This window comes from Scyliorhinus torazame, chromosome 1 (assembly GCF_047496885.1).
Source record: "Scyliorhinus torazame isolate Kashiwa2021f chromosome 1, sScyTor2.1, whole genome shotgun sequence".
In the NCBI taxonomy this organism is placed as follows: Eukaryota; Metazoa; Chordata; class Chondrichthyes; order Carcharhiniformes; family Scyliorhinidae; genus Scyliorhinus; species Scyliorhinus torazame.
The window spans coordinates 372,144,070-372,166,638 of NC_092707.1; the positions used below are offsets into that span (position 1 = coordinate 372,144,070).

Consider the following 22,569-nt stretch of genomic DNA (forward strand, 5'->3'; position numbering starts at 1 on the left):
AGAGGGGGATGTAAAAGGGGTGGCGGAGTTGCGCTACTGGTTAGGGAGAATATCACAGCTGTACTAGGGAGGACACCTCAGAGGGCAGTGAGGCTATATGGGTAGAGATCAGGAATAAGAAGGGTGCAGTCACAATGTTGGGGGTTTACTACAGGCCTCCCAACAGCCAGCGGGAGATAGAGGAGCAGATAGGTAGACAGATTTTGGGAAAGAGTAAAAACAACAGGGTTGTGGTGATGGGAGACTTCAACTTCCCCAATATTGACTGGGAATCACTTACTGCCAGGGGCTTAGACGGGGCAGAGTTTGTAAGGAGCATCTAGGAGGGCTTCTTAAAACAATACGTAGACAGTCCAACTAGGGAATGGGCGATACTGGACCTGGTATTGGTGACTGAGCCCGGCCAGGTGGTAGAAGTTTCAGTCGGGGAGCATTTCGGGAACAGTGACCACAATTCAGTAAGTTTTAAAGTGCTGGTGGACAAGGATAAGAGTGGTTCTAGGATGAATGTGCTAAATTGGGGGAGGCTAATTAGAACAATATTAGGCGGGAACTGAAGAACCTAGATTGGGGGCGGATGTTTGAGGGCAAATCAACATCTGACATGTGGGAGGCTTTCAAGTGTCAGTTGAAAGGAATTCAGGACCGGCATGTTCCTGTGAGGAAGAAGGATAAATACGGCAATTTTCGTGAACCTTGGATAACGAGAGATATTGTAGGCCTCGTCAAAAAGAAAAAGGAGGCCTTTGTCAGGGCTAAAAGGCTGGGAACAGACTAAGCCTGTATGGAATATAAGGAAAGTAGGAAGGAACTTAAGCAAGGAGTGAGGAGGGCTAGAAGGGGTCACGAAAAGTAATTGGCAAATCGGGTTAAGGAAAATCCCAAGGCTTTTTACACGTACATAAAAAGCAAGAGGGTAGCCAGGGAAAGGGTTGGCCCACTGAAGGATAGGCAAGGGAATCTGTGTGTGGAGCCAGAGGAAATGGGCGAGGTAATAAATGAATACTTTTCATCAGTATTCACCAAAGAGAAGGAATTGGTAGATGTTGAGTCTGGAGAAGGGTGTGTAGATAGCCTGGGTCACATTGAGATCCAAAAAGACGAGGTGTTGGGTGTCTTGAAAAATATTAAGTTAGATAAGTCCCCAGGGCCTGCTGGGATCTACCCCAGAATACTGAAGGAGGCTGGAGGGGAAATTGCTGAGGCCTTGACAGAAATCTTTGGATCCTCACTGTCTTCAGGTGATGTCCAGGAGGACTGGAGAATAGCCAATGTTGTTCCTCTGTTTAAGAAGGGTAGCAAGGATAATCCAGGGAACTACAGGCCGGTGAGCCTTACTTCAGTGGTAGGGAAATTACTGGAGAGAATTCTTCGAGACAGGATCTACGCCCATTTGGAAGCAAATGGACGTATTAGTGAGAGGCAGCATGGTTTTGTGAAGGGGAGGTCGTGTCTCACTAACTTGATAGAGTTTTTCGAGGAGGTCACAAAGATGATTGATGCAGGTAGGGCAGTGGATGTTGTCTATATGGACTTCAGCAAAGCCTTTGACAAGGTCCCTCATGGTAGACTAGTACAAAAGGTGAAGTCACACGGGATCAGGGGTGAACTAGCAAGGTGGATACAGAACTGGCTAGGTCATCGAAGGCAGAGAGTAGCAATGGAAGGATGCTTTTCTAATTGGAGGGCTGTGACCAGTGGTGTTCCACAGGGATCAGTGCTGGGACCTTTGCTGTTTGTAGTATATATAAATGATTTGGAGGAAAATGTAACTGGTCTGATCAGTAAGTTTGCAGACGACACAAAGGTTGGTGGAATTGCGGATAGCGATGAGGACTGTCAGAGGATACAGCAGGATTTAGCTTGTTTGGAGACTTGGGCGGAGAGATGGCAGATGGAGTTTAATCCGGACAAATGTGAGGTAATGCATTTTGGAAGGTCTAATGCAGGTAGGGAATATACAGTGAATGATAGAACCCTCAAGAGTATTGAAAGTCAGAGAGATCTAGGAGTACAGGTCCACAGGTTACTGAAAGTGGCAACACAGGTGGAGAAGGTAGTCAAGAAGGCATACGGCATGCTTGCCTTCATTGGCCGGGGCATTGAGTATAAGAATTGGCAAGTCATGTTGCAGCGGTATAGAACCTTAGTTAGGCCACACTTGGAGTATAGTGTTCAATTCTGGTCGCCACACTACCAGAAGGATGTGGAGGCTTTAGAGAGGGTGCAGAAGAGATTTACCAGAATGTTGCCTGGTATGGAGGGCATTAGCTATGAGGAGCGGTTGAATAAACTCGGTTTGTTCTCACTGGAACGACGGAGGTTGAGGGGCGACCTGATAGTGGTCTACAAAATTATGAAGGGAATAGACAGAGTGGATATCAGAGGCTTTCCCCCAGGGTAGAGGGGTCAATTACTAGGTGGCATAGGTTTAAAGTGAGAGATGTACGAGGCAAGTTTTTTTTACACAGAGGGTAGTGGGTGCCTGGAACTCGCTCCCAGAGGTAGTAGAAGCAGGGACGATAGTGACATTTAAGGGGCATCTTGACAAATACATGAATAGGATGGGAATAGAGGGATACGGACCCAGGAAGTGTAGAAGATTGTAGTTAGTCGGGCAGCATGGTCGGCACGGGCTTGGAGGGCCGAAGGGCCTGTTCCTGTGCTGTACATCTCTTTGTTCTTCTTTGTTACCAAAGATATTGGCTGGAATTCTCCAGCCGTTGGGATTCTATTTTCCCGCTGGCAGTGCACCCCCGCCCACAGGTTTCCCGACGGCGTGGGGTGCCTTCAATGGAAAATTCCATTGACAGGCAGCGGGAAGAGAGAATCCCGCAGCCAGCAAATGGCGCGCCATTGAGACACACACGCTGGGCGACTGTAAAATCCCACCCATTACTCTCTCTCGCTCGGTTTTAAAATTAGCAAGTAATCAACACAAATTACTGTTTGCAGTACGGGGATTCCAAGCCTCTTACTGATCGGATTCTTCCACCAATTGCTCAATTTTTAGACTGTGCCCCCTTGTCCTCAACTCCCCAGGCAGCAGAAATAGTTTCTCCATATTTACCCTATCTGTTCCAACCCAATATCCCAAACTTTCGAAATTACAGGGCATAAAATCCTAATTTGATCATCGCTCCTCAGAATTTAACCCTCAAGTGTCCAGGTATCATTCTACATCACCCAGGGGCCAATTCGGTAGAGAAACATGGACAAAGAAAATTCTGATGGGTTAGTCGTGTCCTGAAAGCAGGGACACTTAGAAGTAGCTAGATCCTAGTATTGTAGAGTTTGGGTAAGCTACATTGCATAATGACATTACATGCTCGAGCTGCAGATTTGCCCATGTTCAATTGAGGAACTCGTGCATCAAGGTTCTTCGTCTGGGCAATTCCATGTGCAACAATAAAATTGGATCTCCACATGCATGGAAGTAAGCAAAAAAATTCAAAATGTAACATTGCATAACCTTTCAAGCTCCTTGTCAGTTTCCCAATTGGCCCCCACAGATTAAGAAACATGATTAAAACTATGGCGATGAACATTTTTTGTTTCCCTGAGCCAATTACCCAAGTCCTCAGAGTATTTAATAATTTAATTGTAGCCAACAGCTTTCAATAAACTAATCTAATTTCTCTGTAACTGGAAATTGCATGGCAAAAGCAACCTGGGACTAATATAATCCCATGTTTATTTCTGCCTCGCAAACATCGGTATTGATGGAAGCAGGCTTTGGATTTTTTTTCCTACAACTGGCAGAACTAAAATTATTAAAACACAAATAAGATTCAGGAAAACAATCAAATTAAATATGGACAAGAAACAGATGAAGAGTTATATCTGTGACTCAGCCTTATTATCTTCAAAACAAACCAGAATAATGAAACTGGTCATTTATATGCCTTGCATTTTCTTCTGGGGTATGCACATTTCTGCAATTGACCAACAGAACTGCAGAACTCGGACACGGTGAAGAAAATAACTTTTCTGAAGGATCAGTGGACACAAATTTAAGGTAGCTGGCATAAGAACCAAAGATTGAGGTGGACAGAGGGTTATGCAGCAAGTTACAATCAGGAACGCGCAGCTTGAAAGGCGGTGGAAGCAGATCAAACAATAACTTTCAGAAGGAACTTGGAAAAATACTTGAAGGGGAGATAATTGTCAGTCTACAGGGCAAGGATCTAATTGGATACCCTTTTTTTTTTAAAACAAGCATAATAGATTGGCTTCCTGCACTGTATGGCTCCATGATTCTGGTTAGGTTGATTTAGAAATCAACAGAAAGATTTAAATAAACATAAATTTAAATAGAAAAAAAGGGCATGGAGAATCTGTAGAGAAATGCACAGAGGCAACATAAAGGCAAAGCAAAACAACAGGAAAATCAGTCAATAAATTGCCTTAAATTCTACCAATCCTACAGGTTTCGTCCATCAGCAGTCAATGGACTTGATTGGATTGGTTTATTGTCACGTGTACCGAGGTACAGTGAAAAGCAGCTCAGACAGATCATGCCATACATTAAAAGAAAATACATAATCGGGCAAACATAAAATACACAACGTAAATACGTGAAGAGATCAGATTAGTCCATAAGTCCATAGGTGGGTCATCTAGGAGTCGGTTAACAGCGAGGAAGAAGCGTTTTTTGAATCTGTTAGTGCATGTTCTCAGACTTTTGTATCACCTGCCTGATGGAAGTCGTTGGAAGTGTGAGTAAGCCGGGTGGGAAGGGGTCTTTGATTATGCTGCCTGCTTTCCCAAGGCAGCGGGAAGTGTAGGCAGAGTCAATGGGTGGGAGACGAGTTTGCGTGATGGACTGGGCGGTGTTCACGACTCTCTGTAGTTTCTTACCGTCTTGGGCCGAGCAGTTGTCATACCAGGCTGTGATGCAGCCAGATAGGATGCTATAGTGCACATGGCTTTTGTTGCTTGGTTTTGAACCCAGTTCCAAAATGACAGAACTAAGTTGACAGGGCCTGAAGGAATACCGTAAATTACATCGCATATAATATTTCAATACTGGTCATTTCAGGTAAGTGTGTAGAGTCCACCCTTGTCAATCCTGGCAGAAGCACTACTGTAATATTAGTAACTGTACATAATCATCCATTGTCATGTTTGGGATGGCCACTGCAGTTTCAACAACCAGAACAAAAACATAATGACAGTAACATTTCAATGAATATTTATAGGTTATTAAAAAAATGCTGGGAATAGGATAACTCGTCACACTTTGCACTGTTTTATTCTTGGTTCATCAATTGATTAGGTATAGGCCCTAGGCAGTGTCAATTCCACATCCTTGTGCGCGAGGCTTGGTTTGATCCATCTTAAGGTAGCTTTTAGGACACACCTGACCAAGTCCAGAATGAGTTGTTTCTTTTTAGGGGTAGAGGACAGGTGTGATGCTGTTCAGGAGGTCCTGCTAACCACGCACACTTTTCCTGGTCTTGTCCCAAGCTTGTGGGTTTCTGGGTCTCCTTCTTGAGCACCATGTCGGCAATTGTGAAAATTGGGCTGGAGCCCTGTCCTTTAGAGGCCAAATTTGGGGTGTCAGACTAGGCGGATGTTGACGGGCGCGGGGGCTGATGTACTGGCCTTCGCCTCACCGATTGCTCAGAAGCAAGTATGGTGGGATGGAGCTCCCCATCTCCAGGGCCTCGGTGTGGCGGGGGGGGGGGGGGGGGGTCTGATGGAGTTGTTATACCTCGAAAACGTAAAGTACACCGTGACGGGAGTAATTGAGGGGTTCTAGAGGAGATGGCAGCCTTTTTTTGTTTATTTCAGGAATAGGTCACCATTAGCTGTTGGAGGGGGGGGGGGGGGGGATTTAGGTTTTGTGAGGAGCTGTTCTACTATCCTGTTTTCTATGGTTGATATATGTAAATTTGTCTATCTTTTCTACTTGATACATTGAAAAATATTAATAAAAATATTTGAAAAAATAATGAGGTATTGGTTTCAGTCTCTCACTAACGCTTTTAATACTTTTAATGCCCTACCAGCCTCCCATACCAGCCTCCCCGAACAGGCGCCGGAATGTGGCGACTAGGGGCTTTTCATAGTAACTTCATTTGAAGCCTACTTGTGACAATAAGCAATTTTCATTTCATTTCATAATGTGAAACTTGTTAGATATTTGCTAAGAAAAAGGCTCTTCACTCTGTAAGCTCTCCTGTAGACACAACAGGTGGCTACTGTCAATGTATCAGCAAGTGCATGCTTTGGCAAATTGCATTGTTCGACTAATTGCCTTGATAGAGACAGGTAATGGTTATGGGCTTAACCTCCAAGAGAGTATAAATGAATGCAGCTGGAACAGTTGCTTGGGGGGGGGGGGGGGGGGGGTGGTTATATGGAGTTTGTATCCCTGCCAAGTTGGCTGCACATGGTAAAAGGCATCCATCATCGAGTAACTTTGCATCCACTGTGCTCATGGCCACAAGAGAGCTCATGTAGTAGGTTGATTGGACATCTGTGGCAGCTCCTAAACCCTTTGGTGTATTGGCAAACGCTGCATTCAGCAAACTGTCAACAACAATCAAGCAGTGGCAGCACGGTGGCACAGTGGGCTAGCCCTGCTGCCTCAAGGCGCCGAGGTCCCAGGTTCGATCCCGGCTCTGGGTCACTGTCCGTGTAGAGTTTGCACATTCTCCCTGTGTTTGCGTGGGTTTCGCCCCCACAACCTAAAGATGTGCAGACTAGGTGGATTGGCCACGCCAAATTGCCCCTTAATTGGAAAAAATGAATTGGGTACTCTAAATTTATATTTAAAAAAAAACAACAATCAAGCAGATCATTGATCATAATAGCCTGCTTTCCTAGCTGCAACTCATCTGTTGGGAGTGCCCTGGTGCAATTCCAACAGTTGCAAATAGTGGTGCAGCTCCAAACTGGAGGCCACTTCATCTCAGCGGAGGTGAACAATTCTCTCCTCCACGCTCAAGATAAAACTTCAGTTGCTGCTCACAGCACAACGATTTAAAAGTTGTTGAAGTATCCCCATGTGCAGTGGCTCGATGGGAGCGCTTTTTCGCAGTGGGATAAAACATATAATTCAGCAATAAGCTCCAAGTATCAACCAGCAACATGCATCTTTCTGGTGAAACTTTAGAACCATGCTCAACGTTTTATTGGTCATGTAAGGCTCTCACTTTTTAATATTATTCAACAAGGCTTTGCAGATCAAATGTTTTCACACAGCAACGAGAACATGCACACTTCCAAGCCATCAGAGGTTTCACCACTTCTGTTCCAGTAGAATTGAAGCACAACATGGTCCATTGGTCACTCTTATTTCCAGCATCACCTCAAAATTCAAAGAATAATTTGCCTCAATTATGCGGTTAAGTGAGGATTCCTGTTCCTGGTGACAAGCATTCATGCATATTAAAACGTTAGGGAAGAGATAGCCAAGGAAGGTGTTTCTACTGCCAAAACTATCTGCCATATGTGTAACATAGTTATTAATAAATTAAACAGGTCATTTTTCCAGTGGCTAGAATGTGGAATGTGCTAACACAAAGAATATTTAAGGCGAGTAGCATAGTTGCCTTTAAGGGGATGCTAAATGAACTGGAGGGTGAATGGAATAGAAGGCTATCACGTAGCTGCTGAGGGTTGGTAGGCAGCTTATGTGGAGCTAAACACTGGCAATGGGCTAGTTAGCCCAAATTGCCTATCCCTGTGCTATTCGTCCTACGTAATTCTAACTTGTGAAGTGTAATTTGTTTTGCTTGAATGTTACATAAAATGTCCCAGAGCCTGTGAGGGGTTCTAGCAAGTAACAAGGCCTCAATAATGGGATGTTTGTTTAATGCTGGAGTGAAAGTTTGTTGTTGGATAGAGGAAAAATAACTTTTCTTTCTACCTGACTGATGTTAACCTTAATCTGGGAGGAAAGATCTGCAACAGGTAGGAAAGGCATAGGGATCCACCACGAAGATCTTACCATTAATATAAACCTACAAGAAGCACATTGGTTTCTGGTAGTAGGTACTTTCTACTTGGGCCATACTCCTCTCCTGGTCCCTCGGAGTAAGAAAATCCAACATAATTGGTCTCAAAACCAGCCGCAGCAGTGCTAGTTATGACTTATTAAATGTGACCGTCCTAATGTTGAGCACAATTAACGTGGGCTGGTGGATTGCTTGATACGGAATGTGCGTTCGAGGGAAATTATTTAATGAACGGATGTACTTCATCACTTGAAGGAGATGAACCCATTAGAGTCATCGCCTTGGCCATTTTCTCTTTGCTCCCCCCCCCCCATTGTGAAGCAATTTAACAATAAAACAATAAACTTCCTCCAGGTGAAATGAGTCCGTCAACTCATTTTGTTTCCCCACCTTATAACATGGAGTTCTATTTCGAAGTTTGAAAGATCGCAACTTGAGCATCCAAACAGAGATTAGCGTCAAGTGAAATGTTGGGCAACATTCTATTGTTAATCTGTTTATTTGACAGGCTCATCACTTGCGGTGGCAGAGGCACAAGTTCTTAACCATTAAATTCTTTACGCAGCCTTGCACGCTGACGGCGTACTTCTATTCTGAAGAACACAGTTCTGGGCGTCACTCTGACAATGCCAAGACACAAATAGGCTATTGTAATATGATTTGATAAAACAGCAAATCAACTGGGATATGGGCAAACAGTGATTCATTTAGCGTAACAAGGTAAGACACTGTTAAGTAATAGTACAGGCTAGTCTTTGTACTGTGACTAACTTATATGTACACCTCACATCAAATTTGAGCAAATAGGCGTGTGCTCCTACAAAAAACCACAATTCATCAGATTTTTTGAACAGCAGTATGAACTCAAACAGTTCAAAAACAAAAAAAAAAAAAATTGCCCGGATCATATAATGATTAGCTAAATTTTTCACACACTTTGTTCATAGCATCTCGAAAAGCAAATGAGCTAAATTCACAATTAAACCAGCTCCCTGCAGGTGAACGTTTCCTAAAAGTTCAATTTCGAAAGGTGAATTACAAACGAAAACAAAAAATTAAAACACAAAATCTTGTGAAAACAATATTTGCGAGAGTCTGAAGTGGGCCCAGAAGCGAGGTAGGAGCAAGAGTGAAAGAAGATACTGGGACGAATGGGGAATACCACTCTCTTCCAAACAGGAATCTAAATCTGGCCAGAGTAATTTATAGAATACCAAAAGTGTGCATTTTCCGGGAAGGGATGTGGACAGCAACCATGGCATTTAAGCAAATGCATTATTTGCTGCAATGTGAAAAAACGCATCTTTTGGATCTGTAGCTTTTGTTTGGGCGAGGGCTGGGGGAAAATGGTCTGCTGTCCAAAATGGAAACCACGCAGCATATATCGTTCCTATTGGTCTTGCAAATAATTAATTTCACGATATAGCAGCCAATTTTTGCACGACTCTAGTTGTTTAGTCAAATATGGGATTGATTCTATGACTGCGTGTCTGTGGATATGCAGCAGGATGAATTTTCCGGAATCACTGAATGGTTGCAGCACAGAAGGTGGCTTCTCGGCCCATCATGGCCATGCCAGCTGTCTACAACTCGCTAACCCCATCCCTTCCTCCTCGCCCTGTAAATTAATCACTCTCCAGCTGCTAATCTAATCCCCTTCTGAAAGCCACGATTTCAAACGCTGCCTTCGTCGTGCACTCAGTCAGTGCATTTCAGATCAGAACCACTCGCTGCATTAAAAAAGGTCCTGATATCTCAGAAGGATTGTATGGATCTTCTGCTGCCACTTGGAATTGGCAGAAAGATGACTTATAACAGTCCTGATTTTTTTTTCTTTATTCTTTCATGTGGGTGCCACAGGCAAGGGCAGCATTTGTTGCTGGTCCCCAATTACGATTGAAATGACTGGCCAGTTCAGGGGCAGTTAAGTGTCAATCACATTGCTGTGGCTTTGGAGTCACATGTAGGCAGACCAGGTAAGGAAGGCAGATTTCCTTCCCTAAAGGCCATTAGTTTTTGTGACACCCTAATCTAGTTTCGTGGTCACCATTCTGGAGGTTTATTCCAGATTTATTAACAGAATTCAAATTCGACTGGCTGCCATTGTGGGATTTGGACCCATGTCCCCATGGGCCTCTAGAATTCCAGTGATATTTCCACTACGTCACCATCTCTCGTGCTAATTGCACTTTCCAAAGTACAAGATGATGGGCGCAATAACAGTGGATGTGATTCTCCGGTCGGCGACGCCAGAATTGCATTCGGCCCAAGAATCCCTGATCACGACCAAATTGGGGCCGGCGCTGCTTTGGCGATGCTCCGCCCCCTCGGAAGCGCCGTAGTCGTGCCGTACCGACGGCCTCAGGTCACTGCCTGAGGCCCACCCCCCAACCGGCCGAGTTCCAGAAGGCGTGGGTCTCTCATGGTCTCACCCGTCTGGAACTCGACGTGGCGGCTGCGGACTCAGTCCAGCGCCGCCACAGTCGGGGGGAGAGCCGATGCGCGGGCAGGGGGGACTTTATCAGGGGTTGGGGGTACTGTTGGGGAGTAGTCCGGGGCTCATGAGCCAGCCCAAGGGGGGGGGGGGGGCACAATTTTGCAGGTCGGGTCCGCGAGCAACCGGCGCCATGTTGCACGGTGTGGATGGTGCAAGCCGCTGCCATGCACATGCGCGGCCACAGAACCAAATATTCTCCGGACCATATCGGCTAGAGCCGGGTGCTCTACGCTGCTGGCATGCTAGCCCCCAGCTACACGGAGGATCGGTGACCGTTTTGCGCCAAATTTTCGGGCGTAAAATGCCACCGTTCCCATGCCGGCGTGAGGACATAGCCTCACAATCGGAGAATCCAGCTCAGTGTATTTGGTTTATGGTCAGAGAAAATTGACAGCAGGATTTCTTCAGATCTGCCGATTGTATCATTCCACCAATGGCAATCACGTTCCACTTCCTGTCACCACTGTTCAGGTGTGGATGTTATACAGGCAAAGAAAAACAGCTGTCTTTCGAAGACTAATGTCAATTGGGACATTTAACTATTTGCTGGTTTTGGTGTTAATAGAGGCAAACCAATTCTTGGTGTCATGCAATTATGACTGCACATTACCAGGAGCTCTTGTCCTTTTGCTCTTCATCATGACAACAGCATCAGAATAGTCACAAAATCCTGTTACACATGTCAAAGCTCCAAATTTCCCTACCAAACTTGTGTAAAACTCAGTTTTGCGACATTAAAATACGTGGCAAATTCCAGGTTTATGACGCCGTGTGTTTACCTTTCTGGTCGTGCCCCCCCTCCCCCCTAGAGCAAGTTCATGAAGACAGATGCTGGGATTCTTTTTTTACCTTTCCCCCAAATGTACTACCAGGTACAGCATCAAACGTCAAGGCAATCCTTCAATAATAATAGATTTGCTGGTGGCAACAATTTGTGTGTCTAATTATTGGAAGGCAAAACTGCTTGAGCCCTTTCAGACATCACAAGATAGTTGGGTTCCGCAGTCTCAAATTTACTGCTGCCTCAACTACTAAATGGCAGTTTTCCCTGGCAGAAAAATAAAAGCACTTTGCTTCTGGAATTCTGGAACGGAATTGCCATTTCAGAAAATATGTCCATAAATTCCCCTCCCTGCTCTACTGTTATTATTTTTTCACAATTACATATGGCTGCGCTTCTTTCACAATTTTCTTTTTCCCGAGAAAAGCAAACTTTGAAGTCAGTCATTCAACCTGCAGGAATCCTGGCCATAGCAAACTATTCTCTCTGTTGTTCAGTCCAAGAGTGATTTTTATTTGTTACATTTTTAAAAAGCTGCAGATATACTACTGCCGTGACTTGCTTCGCCTCGCTATTGGCTGTTTGGACAAGTTGTGGAGAATCGTACCACCATCCCACCCTGGATCTGAGTGAGGTCACTTGAAATGAAAATCGCTTATTGTCACAAGTAGGCTTCAAATGAAGTTAATGTGAAAAGCCCCGAGTCGCCACATTCCGACACCTGTTCAGGGAGGCTGGTACGGCAATTGAACCGTGCTGCTGGCCTGCCTTGGTCTGCTTTAAAAGCCAGCAATATAGCCCTGTGCTAAACACCCCCACTTAAATGGATGCACACACTTATTTCCGTTGGCCAGTGACCGGAATGTCAGCGATAGTTTTACCTTTAGCAGAGAGAGCCGGGACAGCGAAAACAGCGCTGGAGGAGAGAGCCGGGACAGCGAAAACAGCGCCGGAGGAGAGCTGGGACAGCGAAAACAGCGCGGGAGCAGAGAGAGCCGGGACAGCAAAAACAGCGCCGGAGGAGAGAGCCGGGACAGCGAAAACAGCGCCAGAGGAGAGAGCCGGGACAGCGAAAACAGCGCCGGAGGAGAGAGCCGGGAGATTTAAAAAGTGCGGGAGGAGAGAGTCGGGACAGCGAAAACAGCGCCGGAGGAGAGAGCCGGGAGATTTAAAAGGCGCGGGAGGAGAGAACCGGGACAGCGAAAACAGCGCCGGAGGAGAGAGCCGGGACAGCGAAAACAGCGCGGGAGCAGAGAGAGCCGGGAGATTTAAAAAGCGCGGGAGGAGAGAGCCGGGAGATTTAAAATGCGTGGGAGGAGAAAGCCGGGACAGCGAAAACAGCGCGGGAGCAGAGAGAGCCGGGACAGCAAAAACAGCACCGGAGGAGAGAGCCGGGACAGCAAAAACAGCGCCGGAGGAGAGAGCCGGGACAGCGAAAACAGCGCCGGAGGAGAGAGCCGGGAGATTTAAAAAGCATGGGGGGGGGGGGGGGGGGGAGCCGGGACAGCGAAAACAGCGCTGGAGGAGAGAGCCGGGAGATTTAAAAAGCGCGGGAGGAGAGAGCCGGGACAGCGAAAACAACGCGGGAGCAGTGAGAGCCGGGACAGCGAAAACAGCGCCGGAGGAGAGAGCCGGGAGATTTAAAAAGCGCGGGAGGAGAGAGCCGGGACAACGAAAACAGCGCGGGAGCAGAGAGAGCCGGGACAGCGAAAACAGCGCCGGAGGAGAGAGCCGGGAGATTTAAAAAGCACGGGAGGAGAGAGCCGGGACAGCGAAAACAGCGCCAGAGGAGAGAGCCGGGAGATTTAAAAAGCGCGGGAGGAGAAAGCCGGGACAGTGCTGGGAGAGGTGAGTGCACAAAAGGTGTGGCAGGAGTGTCTTTAGTCATGGAGTGCTGATTGGAACAGAGTGCATCTGAGTTTAGGTGAGTGACTGAGTTCGGGTGAGTGGCTGTGTTTTTGTTGGTGTTCGGGTTTATCCCTGAGGTTCTATAAAGAAAATTTTAAAAATATATATTTAAATTAATTAAATAGTTGAATATGGCTGGACAGGTGATATGCTGTTGCTGTATGATGATGGAACTGGTGGATCCCATTGAGACCGTCAGTGACCACATCTGCTCGAGGAACTTCGGCTCAGAATTGATGAGTTGGAGACCGAGCTGCACACACTGCGGCACATCAGGGAGGGGGGACATTACCTGGACGCTTTGTTTCAGGAGGCAGTCACACCCGGTAGAATAAGTTCTGTTAATTCGGACAGTGGTCAGAGAAAGAGTGGTGTGACTGCAAGGGAGGCAGGTAGGGGGATCCTGAGTTTAGGAGTTGAGGAGCCTCAGCCCTTGACCTTGTCCAACAGGTATGAGGTACTTGCTCCGTGTGTGGATGAGGAAGAGGGCTGTAGGGATGATGCGTTGACTGACCACTGCACCGTGGTACAGGAAGCCATTCAAGAGGGGGGAGCAAAAAGACAAGTGGTAGTTGTAGGGGATTCTATAATTAGGGGGATTGATGGCATCCTTTGTGAGCCAGATAGAGAGTCCCGCATGGTATGTTGCCTGCCCGGTGCCAGGGTGAGGGACATCTCTGATCGGCTTGAAAGGATTTTGGAGATGGAGGGGGAGGATCCAGTTGTTGTGGTCCACGTTGGGACTAACAACATAGGTAAGACTAGGAAAGAGGACCTGTTTGGGGATTATCAAACACTAGGGACTAAATTAAAGAGCAGATCCTCCAGGGTTATAATTTCTGGATTACTTCCCGAGCCACGTGCCAATTGACATAGGGTTGAGAAAATTAGAGAAGTTAACACGTGGCTAAAGGAGTGGTGCGGGAAAGAGGGATTCCATTTCATGGGGCATTGGCATCAGTACTGGGGCAGGAGGGACCTGTACCGTTGGGACGGTCTTCACCTGAACCATTCTGGGACCAGTGTTCTAGCGAATAGGATAAATAGGTTGGTCACAAGGACTTTAAACTAGCAAGTTGGGGGGAAGGGAAGTGTAAAGCTATGGACAGTAAAATGGTTAATGGAGATCAAGGCAGCAGGTTACGTGACAGGTTATTATGTAGAGATATGGGTTCAAAGACAAGGAAAATTAGGAGAAAGGGTAAGATGAAAAATAAATTGCAAAAAGTTACTGAATAAGGTGTTAGGATTCATAACAAAGACATAAAAAACAGCATAAGTGTACTTTACTTGAATGCTCGTAGTATACGAAATAAGGTAAATGAGTTGATGGCGCAAATCATCGTGAATGACTATGATTTAGTGGCCATTACTGAAACATGGTTAAAAGATGGTCACGACTGGGAGTTAAATATCCAAGGGTATCAGACTATACGAAAGGATAGAATGGATGGTAAGGGCGGTGGTGTAGCTTTGTTGTTTAAGGATTGCCCGGAACATATTGTTCCGGGCAATAGTAAGGGATGATATTGGTGCTATGGAGGACAAGGTTGAATCAATTTGGGTGGAAATCAGGAATAGTAAGGCGAAAAGGTCACTGATAGGAGTAGTCTATAGGCCACCAAATAGTAACAGGATGGTAGGGCAGGCAATAAGCAAAGAAATAACGGATGCATGTAGAAATGGTACAGCGGTTATCATGGGAGATTTTAATCTGCATATCGATTGGTTTAACCAGGTTGGTAAAGGCAGCCTTGAGGAGGAGTTTATAGAATGTGCCTGGGATAATTTCCTGGAACAGTATGTAATGGAACCTACAAGGGAACAAGCAGTCCTAGATCTGGACCTGTGTAATGAGGCAGGATTGATTAATGATCTCATAGTTCGGGATCCTCTTGGAAGGAGCGACCACAATATGGTGGAATTTAAAATACAGTTGGAGGATGACAAGGTAAAATCAAACACTAGTGTTTTGTGCTTAAACAAAGGCGATTACAACGGGATGAGAGAAGAACTAGCTAAGGTAGACTGGGAGCAAAGACTTCATGGTGAAGCAGTTGAGGAACAGTGGAGAACCTTCCGAGCGATCTTTCACAGTGTTCAGAAAAGGTTCATGCCGACAAAAAAGAAAGACGGTAGAAAGGGGAAAAATCGACCGTGGATATCTAAGGAGGTGAGGGAGAGTAGCAAATTGAAGGAAAAAACATACAAAGTGGCAAAATTTGTGGGAGACTAGAGGACTGGGAAGTCTTTAGGGGACAACAAAAAGCTACTAAAAAAGCCATAAAGAAGAGTAAGGTAGACTATGAAAGTAAACTGGCTCAGAACATAAAAGCAGACAGTAAAAGCTTCCACAAATATATAAGACAAAAAAGAGTGGCTAAGGTAAATATTGGTCCTTTGGAAGATGAGAAGGGAGATTTAATAATAGGAGACGGGGAAATGGCTGAGGAGCTGAACAGGTTTTTTGGGTCAGTCTTCACAGTGGAGGACACAAATAACATGCCAGTGACTGATGGAAATAAGGATATGATAGATGAGGACCTTGAGATGATTGTAATCACTAAGAAGGCAGTATTGGGCAAGCTAATGGGGCTAAAGGTAGACAAGTCTCCTGGCCCTGATGGGATGCATCCCAGAATGTTAAAAGAGATGGCTAGGGAAATTGTAAACGCACTAGTGATAATTTATCAAAATTCACTAGACTCTGGGGTGGTCCCAGAGGATTGGAAAGTAGCAAACGTGACACCACTGTTTAAAAAAGGAGGTCGGCAGAAAGCGGGTAATTATAGGCCGGTAAGCTTAACTTCGGTTGTAGGGAAAATGCTGGAATCTATCATTAAGGAGGAAATAGCGGGGCACCTGGAGGGAAATTGTCCCATTGGGCAGACGCAGCATGGGTTCACAAAGGGTAAGTCGTGTCTGACTAATTTGGTAGAATTTTTTGAGGCCGTTACCAGTGCAGTAGATAACGGGGAGCCAATGGATGTGGTGTATCTGGATTTCCAGAAAGCTTTTGACAAGGTGCCACACAAAAGGTTGCTGCATAAACTAAAGATGCATGGCATTGAGGGTAAAGTGGTAGCATGGGTAGAGGATTGGTTAACTAACAGAAAGCAGAGAGTGGGGATAAATGGGTGTTTCTCTGGTTGGCAGCCTGTAACTAGTGGGGTCCCTCAAGGATCAGTGTTGGGCCCGCAGTTGTTCACAATTTACATAGACGATTTGGAGTTGGGGACCAAGTGCAATGTGTCAAAGTTTGCAGACGACACTAAGATGAGTGGTAAAGCAAAAAGGGCAGAGGATACCGGAAGTCTGCAGAAGGATTTGGATAGGTTAGGTGAATGGGCTAGGGTCTGGCAGATGGAATTCAATGTTGCCAAGTGTGAGGCTATCCATTTTGGGAGGAATAACAGCAGAATGGATTATTATTTAAACGGTAAGATGTTAAAACATGCTGCTGTGCAGAGGGACCTGGGTGTGCTGGTGCACGAGTCGCAAAAGGTTAGTGTGCAGGTGCAACAGGTGATTAAGAAGGTTAATCGAGTTTTGTCTTTCATTGCTAGAGGGATGGAGTTCAAGACTAGTGAGGTTATGCTGCAATTGTATAGGGTGTTGGTGAGGCCGCATCTGGAGTATTGTGTTCAGTTTTGGTCTCCTTACCTGAGAAAGGACATATTGGCACTGGAGGGAGTGCAGAGGAGATTCACTAGGTTGATCCCAGAGTTGAGGGGATTAGATTATGACGAGAGGTTGAGTAGACTGGGACTGTACTCATTGGAGTTTAGAAGGATGCGGGTGGATCTTATTGAGACATATAAAATTATGAAGGGAATAGATAGGATAGATGCGGGCAAGTTGTTTCCACTGGTCGGGGAAAGCAGAACTAGGGGGCATAGCCTCAAAATAAGGGGAGGTAGATTTAGGATGGAGTGTAGGAGGAACTTCTTCACCCAAAGGGTTGTGAATCTCTGGAATTCCTTGCCCAGTGAAGCAGTTGAGGCTCCTTCTTTAAACGTTTTTAAGAAAAAGATAGATGCCTTTCTAAAGAATAAAGAGATTCGGGGATATGGTGTACGGGCCGGAGAGTGGAGCTGAGTCCACAAAGATCAGCCATGATCTCATTAAATGGCGGAGCAGTCTCGAGGGGCCAGATGGCCTACTCCTGTTGCTAGTTCTTATGTTCTTATGCAATGAGTCGATCGTCAGCTTGGCTCTTCTATTTAAAAATGTTCATCTTGCTTCCTCTTCCATGCCCAGTGATACACAAGGGCAATTTCCTTTACATCCAGCAAATCAATATTCTGGGCTGTTTCCCTCCCCCACATTTTGCTGCAATGCAAAACACGTTTGTAATCTCTCCAGTCGGGAAATCCAAAGTCCAGAAACGCCCAGTTTTCTGGAATTTTCTTTTTTAGTTTAAAAACAGGGCCATGCAATTCAGACGTGTCCACCTATGGTGTTGCCAACACATCCGAGAGATGGGAACACAGCCCAGTCCATCACACATACCTGCCTCCCATCCACTGACTCTATCAACACCTCCCGCTGCCTGGGGAAAGCGGGCAGCATAATCATAGACCCTTCCCACCTGGCTTACTCACTCTTCCAACTTCTTCCATTAGGCAGGAGATACAGAAGTCTGAGAACACTCACGGCCAGATTCAAAAACAGCTTCTTCCCTGCTGTTACCAGACTCCTAAACGGCCTTCTTATGGACTGACCTGATTAATACTACACTCCTGTATGCTCCCCCTGTGCCAATGTCTGTGTATTTACATTGTGGACCTTGTGTTGCCCTATTATGTATTTTGTTTTTATTTTATTTTCTTTCTCATGTACTAAATGATCTGTTTGAGCTGCTCGTAGAAAAATACTTTTCACTGCACCTCGGTACACGTGGCAATAAACAAATCCTATCATGAAATAGCGAATGCGATGGTCTTTGTAGTTATTCTAATGGTCCTGCTTCTACTGAAGAGGAATGCCAGCCTTTGACTGTTTCAGTAGGAAGGTTGCAGGGGAGAGAGAGGCACAAGATGGATGTCAGAGAAATAAAAGTTGGCTAATTAGGTGGGGATTCATATTAAAAAATCATAGCTTTTCCCACTGGTAGTACATTGCCAATCTTTCTGGGGTTGCAAGTTGTTCTTGGTTATTTTATATTGAATGTTTATTAAATAATCATTACCCTACTTTCCTGCTCGTGCTAATTCTGGGTCACCTGGAATGAGAGTTCCCTCCACATCAGCAGCATCATATTATTACAGTATAGTACTTTGCAAACTTGGACGATACAGTATTTCTATAAATAAACCGTTTTTGTTAGTGCTTACAAATGCATTATCGCGTGTTTGTGTCTCAGGCACATATTTATATCTGGTTCACTGACTTCAGGTTAAGAATTCTAACATTACACAATCCAGAAAATGTTGAACTCCAGAAACGCCTTAATTGCAAAGCATTCTGGAATGGAAACATTATAGCCCAATATTGTGTCTGTGCAAAATTAGCACTTAACGGAGTTGTTTTTAACAGTTGGATTTGCTGATTTTCAGTGCATTTTGGCTATTTCATTGGTTGCACTATTTCAAGGCCCTCTTCTATCGCAATAATACCCATGAGAAAAGGAAGGCAATAAATGCAAACCTTGCTTGCATTACTAGGCTGTGATCCATTCACAATAAAAGCAGCCATTAATTCTGACAAGGAAGTTCAGGGCAATAACCTTCTCATGATTTAACCCATGTCCAAAATTGAAATGATACAGATTGTTTACATATTTCAAGAATGTATTTTGAGTTTATTATTGGAGTTGAGATTTATAATTTAAAAAATAAATAAATCTCAGGATTTTGCTCATTTAATACAAGAGGATATATCAGTTCAAATAGGGTGGTAATAATTCTAGATGCCCTTTGCCCTGTCACACTAATTGGGACGAAGACTACCTTCTTCAGTCATTAAAGAAAGTATCTGCTATCTGCTTGAGCCAATACTTTTTTATGGCAGTGAACTGGAGTGATACTAAAGTGGTTCCTTCCTAAAAAACAATCTATAAGAGGCAAGGAGTGGCACGGTGGCACAGTGGTTAGCACTGCTGCTTCACAGCTCCAGGGTCCCAGGTTCAATTCCGGCCTCGGGTGACTGTGTGGAGTCTGCATGTTCTCCCAGTGACTGCGTGGGTTTTTCTGGCTTTTTCCCCACAGTCCAAAGATGTGCAGGTTAGGTGGATTGGCCCCAAGGGTGTTAAATTCCCCCTTAGTGTCCAAAAGGTTAGGTGGGATAACGGGGATATGGTGGAGGCATGGGATTAAGTAGGGTGCTCTTTCCAAGGGCCGGTGCAGGCCCAATGGGCCAAATGGCACTGTAAATTCTATGATTTGCCAAATTGCCAAATTTGCATTGACTATCTAGGATAGCTAATCTTTGCAGTGACGCAAGCTGGTCTTGTTGGCTAGTTGAGCACAAAGTGGCCTCCATCCAGCCAGATTGGTATCAAAAAGTCCTTACTCATGCTGTACTGGACCGCATAAATTGTGAGCAAGCCAGTATGTCATTAACAGTTGCTCAGCTTTCAACTTTATTTATTTTGAAATGGGTAGGGGAGGATACCTGCTGGCAGAACTGGGATAAGAGGATCAAGTTTTTTTTTTGAAAAAAAGGATTCCGTGCTTTGTGTTTGTTAAGCCGGTGAAAAATTGTCTGGTTGTTTTCCTTCCCAATCAGAGTGTGAAGCTGAGCTGAGAACCTCATCGATTATATCTGTCTAAACCTTCAAAGTCGAGAGTAAGGTTGGGTGGCGGGCTGGGGTGGTGGTGGGGTGGGGGGTCAGAAACAAAACACTGCTACTGAGATCAAAGGGTCTTCAACTGCACAACATCGGAAAAAGGGATCGAGTTTCTTTCATTGATATTCGATTGATTTTATTTGGGCCAAGCAATTAAGCTAAACAAAACGTTGTTACAAATATTCTGAACCTCATGTTTTTGCCAATGATAGCTTGTGATTAGTGTGGTGAGATTATAAGCTTTTGGGAGAAAAGAAAGTTTGAAACTAAGAATATTATTTTCCCCAAAATCAGTCATATAAAAGTATTGAAGATTAGGTAGTTAATTACACAGTATATGTTGGCTGGCACAATCTGACAATGAATAAATAAGAATTGTTTTCATGGCAATTTGCAGGCTGATTTGACATATAATGCTGTTAGCACAATGGTAGAATATTTTAGCTACTTTAAATAGTTAGTGCAGTTCTAAAAAATTGAGCAAGTCTGAGCATAGCTCTGGATTAATAGTTTACCTCAGAATTTCTTATTTAAACATCAATCTTTGGTGACAAGTTACTCCACTGACGCCAATGGATAATTAATGGCCTTGGCCAAACTATTTTAGCTGTTCTATGTTTATTTAAATCCACTATGCAATTTTATGTTAATTAGCATAAGTAAAAGCTAAAAGAGAGATTAATCAACAAAGGATGCACCTCAAAGAGTTGTTCACAAATTAAACTGAGATGTTACACAGCAAAAATTATTACAGTCAGGCACCGGATATAACTCGACATTCGCTTAATTTTCATACTGGCATGAGTGACCATCACCTGCCTACTGAAAGTTAATACTAGTTTCAAATGTTGTTAAATCACAGTTTTGTAAAGCTGAGGGGGTCGAGAGGAGGTTCACAAGAATAATCCCAGGAATGAAGGACTTGTCTTTAAGGAGCGGTTGAGGCCTCTGGGTCTGTATTCATGTTTAGAACGATGAGGGGGGGATCTCATTGAAACGGACAGAATACGGAAAGGCCTGGAGAGAGTGGACATGGAGAAGGTATTTCCACGAGTACGAGAGACTAGAACCCCAGCACACAGCCTCAGACTGAAGGGACGATCCTTTAAAACTTAGATGAGGAAAACCTTCTTCAGCCAGAGGGTGGTGCATCTGTGGAGCTCTTTGCCGCAGAAGGCTGTGGAGGCCAAATCGCTGAGTGTCATTTAAGACAGAAATAGATAGGTTCTTGATTAATAAGGGGATCAGGGGCTACGGGGAGAAGACAGGAGGATGACAATGACAAACATATCAGCCATGATCGAATTGTGGAGCAGACTCGATGGGCCAAATGGTTAATTTTGCTCCTCTATCTTCTGGTCTTATAAAGAATTTATAATTTTGGAGCATATCAAAGCTCCAAAACCTAGGACTTGGCTCCCCACTCTGCAACTGGATCCTCGATTTTCTGACCAACAGACCACAATCAGTAAGAATGAACCTCTTCCACAATCGTCCTAAATACCGGGGCCCCGCAAGGCCATGTACTTAGTCCCCTACTCTATTCCCTGTACACACATGACTGTGTGGCAAAATTTGGTTACAACTCCATCTACAAGTTTGCTGACGATACAACCATAGTGGACCGGATCTCGAATAACGACGTTTCAGAATACAGGATGGAGATAGAGAACCTAGTGGAGTGTTGCAGTGACAACAATCTTTACCTCAATGCCAGCAAAACTAAAGAGCTGGTCATTGACTTCAGGAAGCAAAGTACTGTACACACCCCATGTCAGTATCAACGGGGCCGAGGTGGAGATGGTTAGCAGTTTCAAATTCCTAGGGGTGCACATCTCCAAAAATCTGTCCTGGTCCACCCACGTCGACGCTACCACCAAGAAAGCACAACAGCGCCTATCCTTCCTCAGGAAGCCAAGGAAATTTGGCATTTCCACATTAACCCTCATCAACTTTTACAGATGCACCATAGAAAGCATCCTATCTGGCTGCATCACAGCCTGGTATGGCAACTGTTCGGCCCAGGACCGCAAGAAACTTCAGAGAGTCGTGAACACCGCCCAGTCCATCATACAAACCTGCCTCCCATCCATCGACTCCATCTACACCTCCCGCTGCCTGGGGAAAGCGGGCAGCATAATCAAAGACCCCTCCCACCCGGCTTACTCACTCTTCCAACTTCTTCCATCGGGCAGGAGATACAGAAGTCTGAGAACACGCATGAAAAGACTCAAAAACAGCTTCTTCCCCACTGTTACCAGACTCCTAAATGACCCTCTTATGGACTGACCTCTACACTCTGTATGCTTCATCTGATGCCGGTGCTTATGTAGTTACATTGTATACCTTGTGTTGCCCTATTATGTATTTTCTTTTCTTCCCTTTTCTTCCCATGTACTTAATGATCTGTTGAGCTGCTCGCAGAAAAATACTTTTCACTGTACCTCGGTACACGTGACGATAAACAAATCCAAATCCAATCCAATCCAAGAATTTAGGTCTGAAAATACACGAATAGCTGAGTGTTAAATGTGTCTGGGAAAAGTGCATCTGTTCCTTCTATATGTGTTTTAAAATGTCACTGGACTGCATCAGTTTCCTCTTTTAATATCAATGTGCCTCACAA

At 44.8% G+C, this 22,569-nt stretch overlaps 1 protein-coding gene across 1 annotated transcript in view; it reads right to left on the minus strand.

The window, feature by feature from the left end:
• The window catches only part of LOC140426604 (formin-2-like), a 594,930-nt gene that overhangs the window by 123,482 nt on the left and 448,879 nt on the right, over positions 1-22,569 (minus strand). The gene's annotated exons all lie outside the window — the stretch shown is intronic.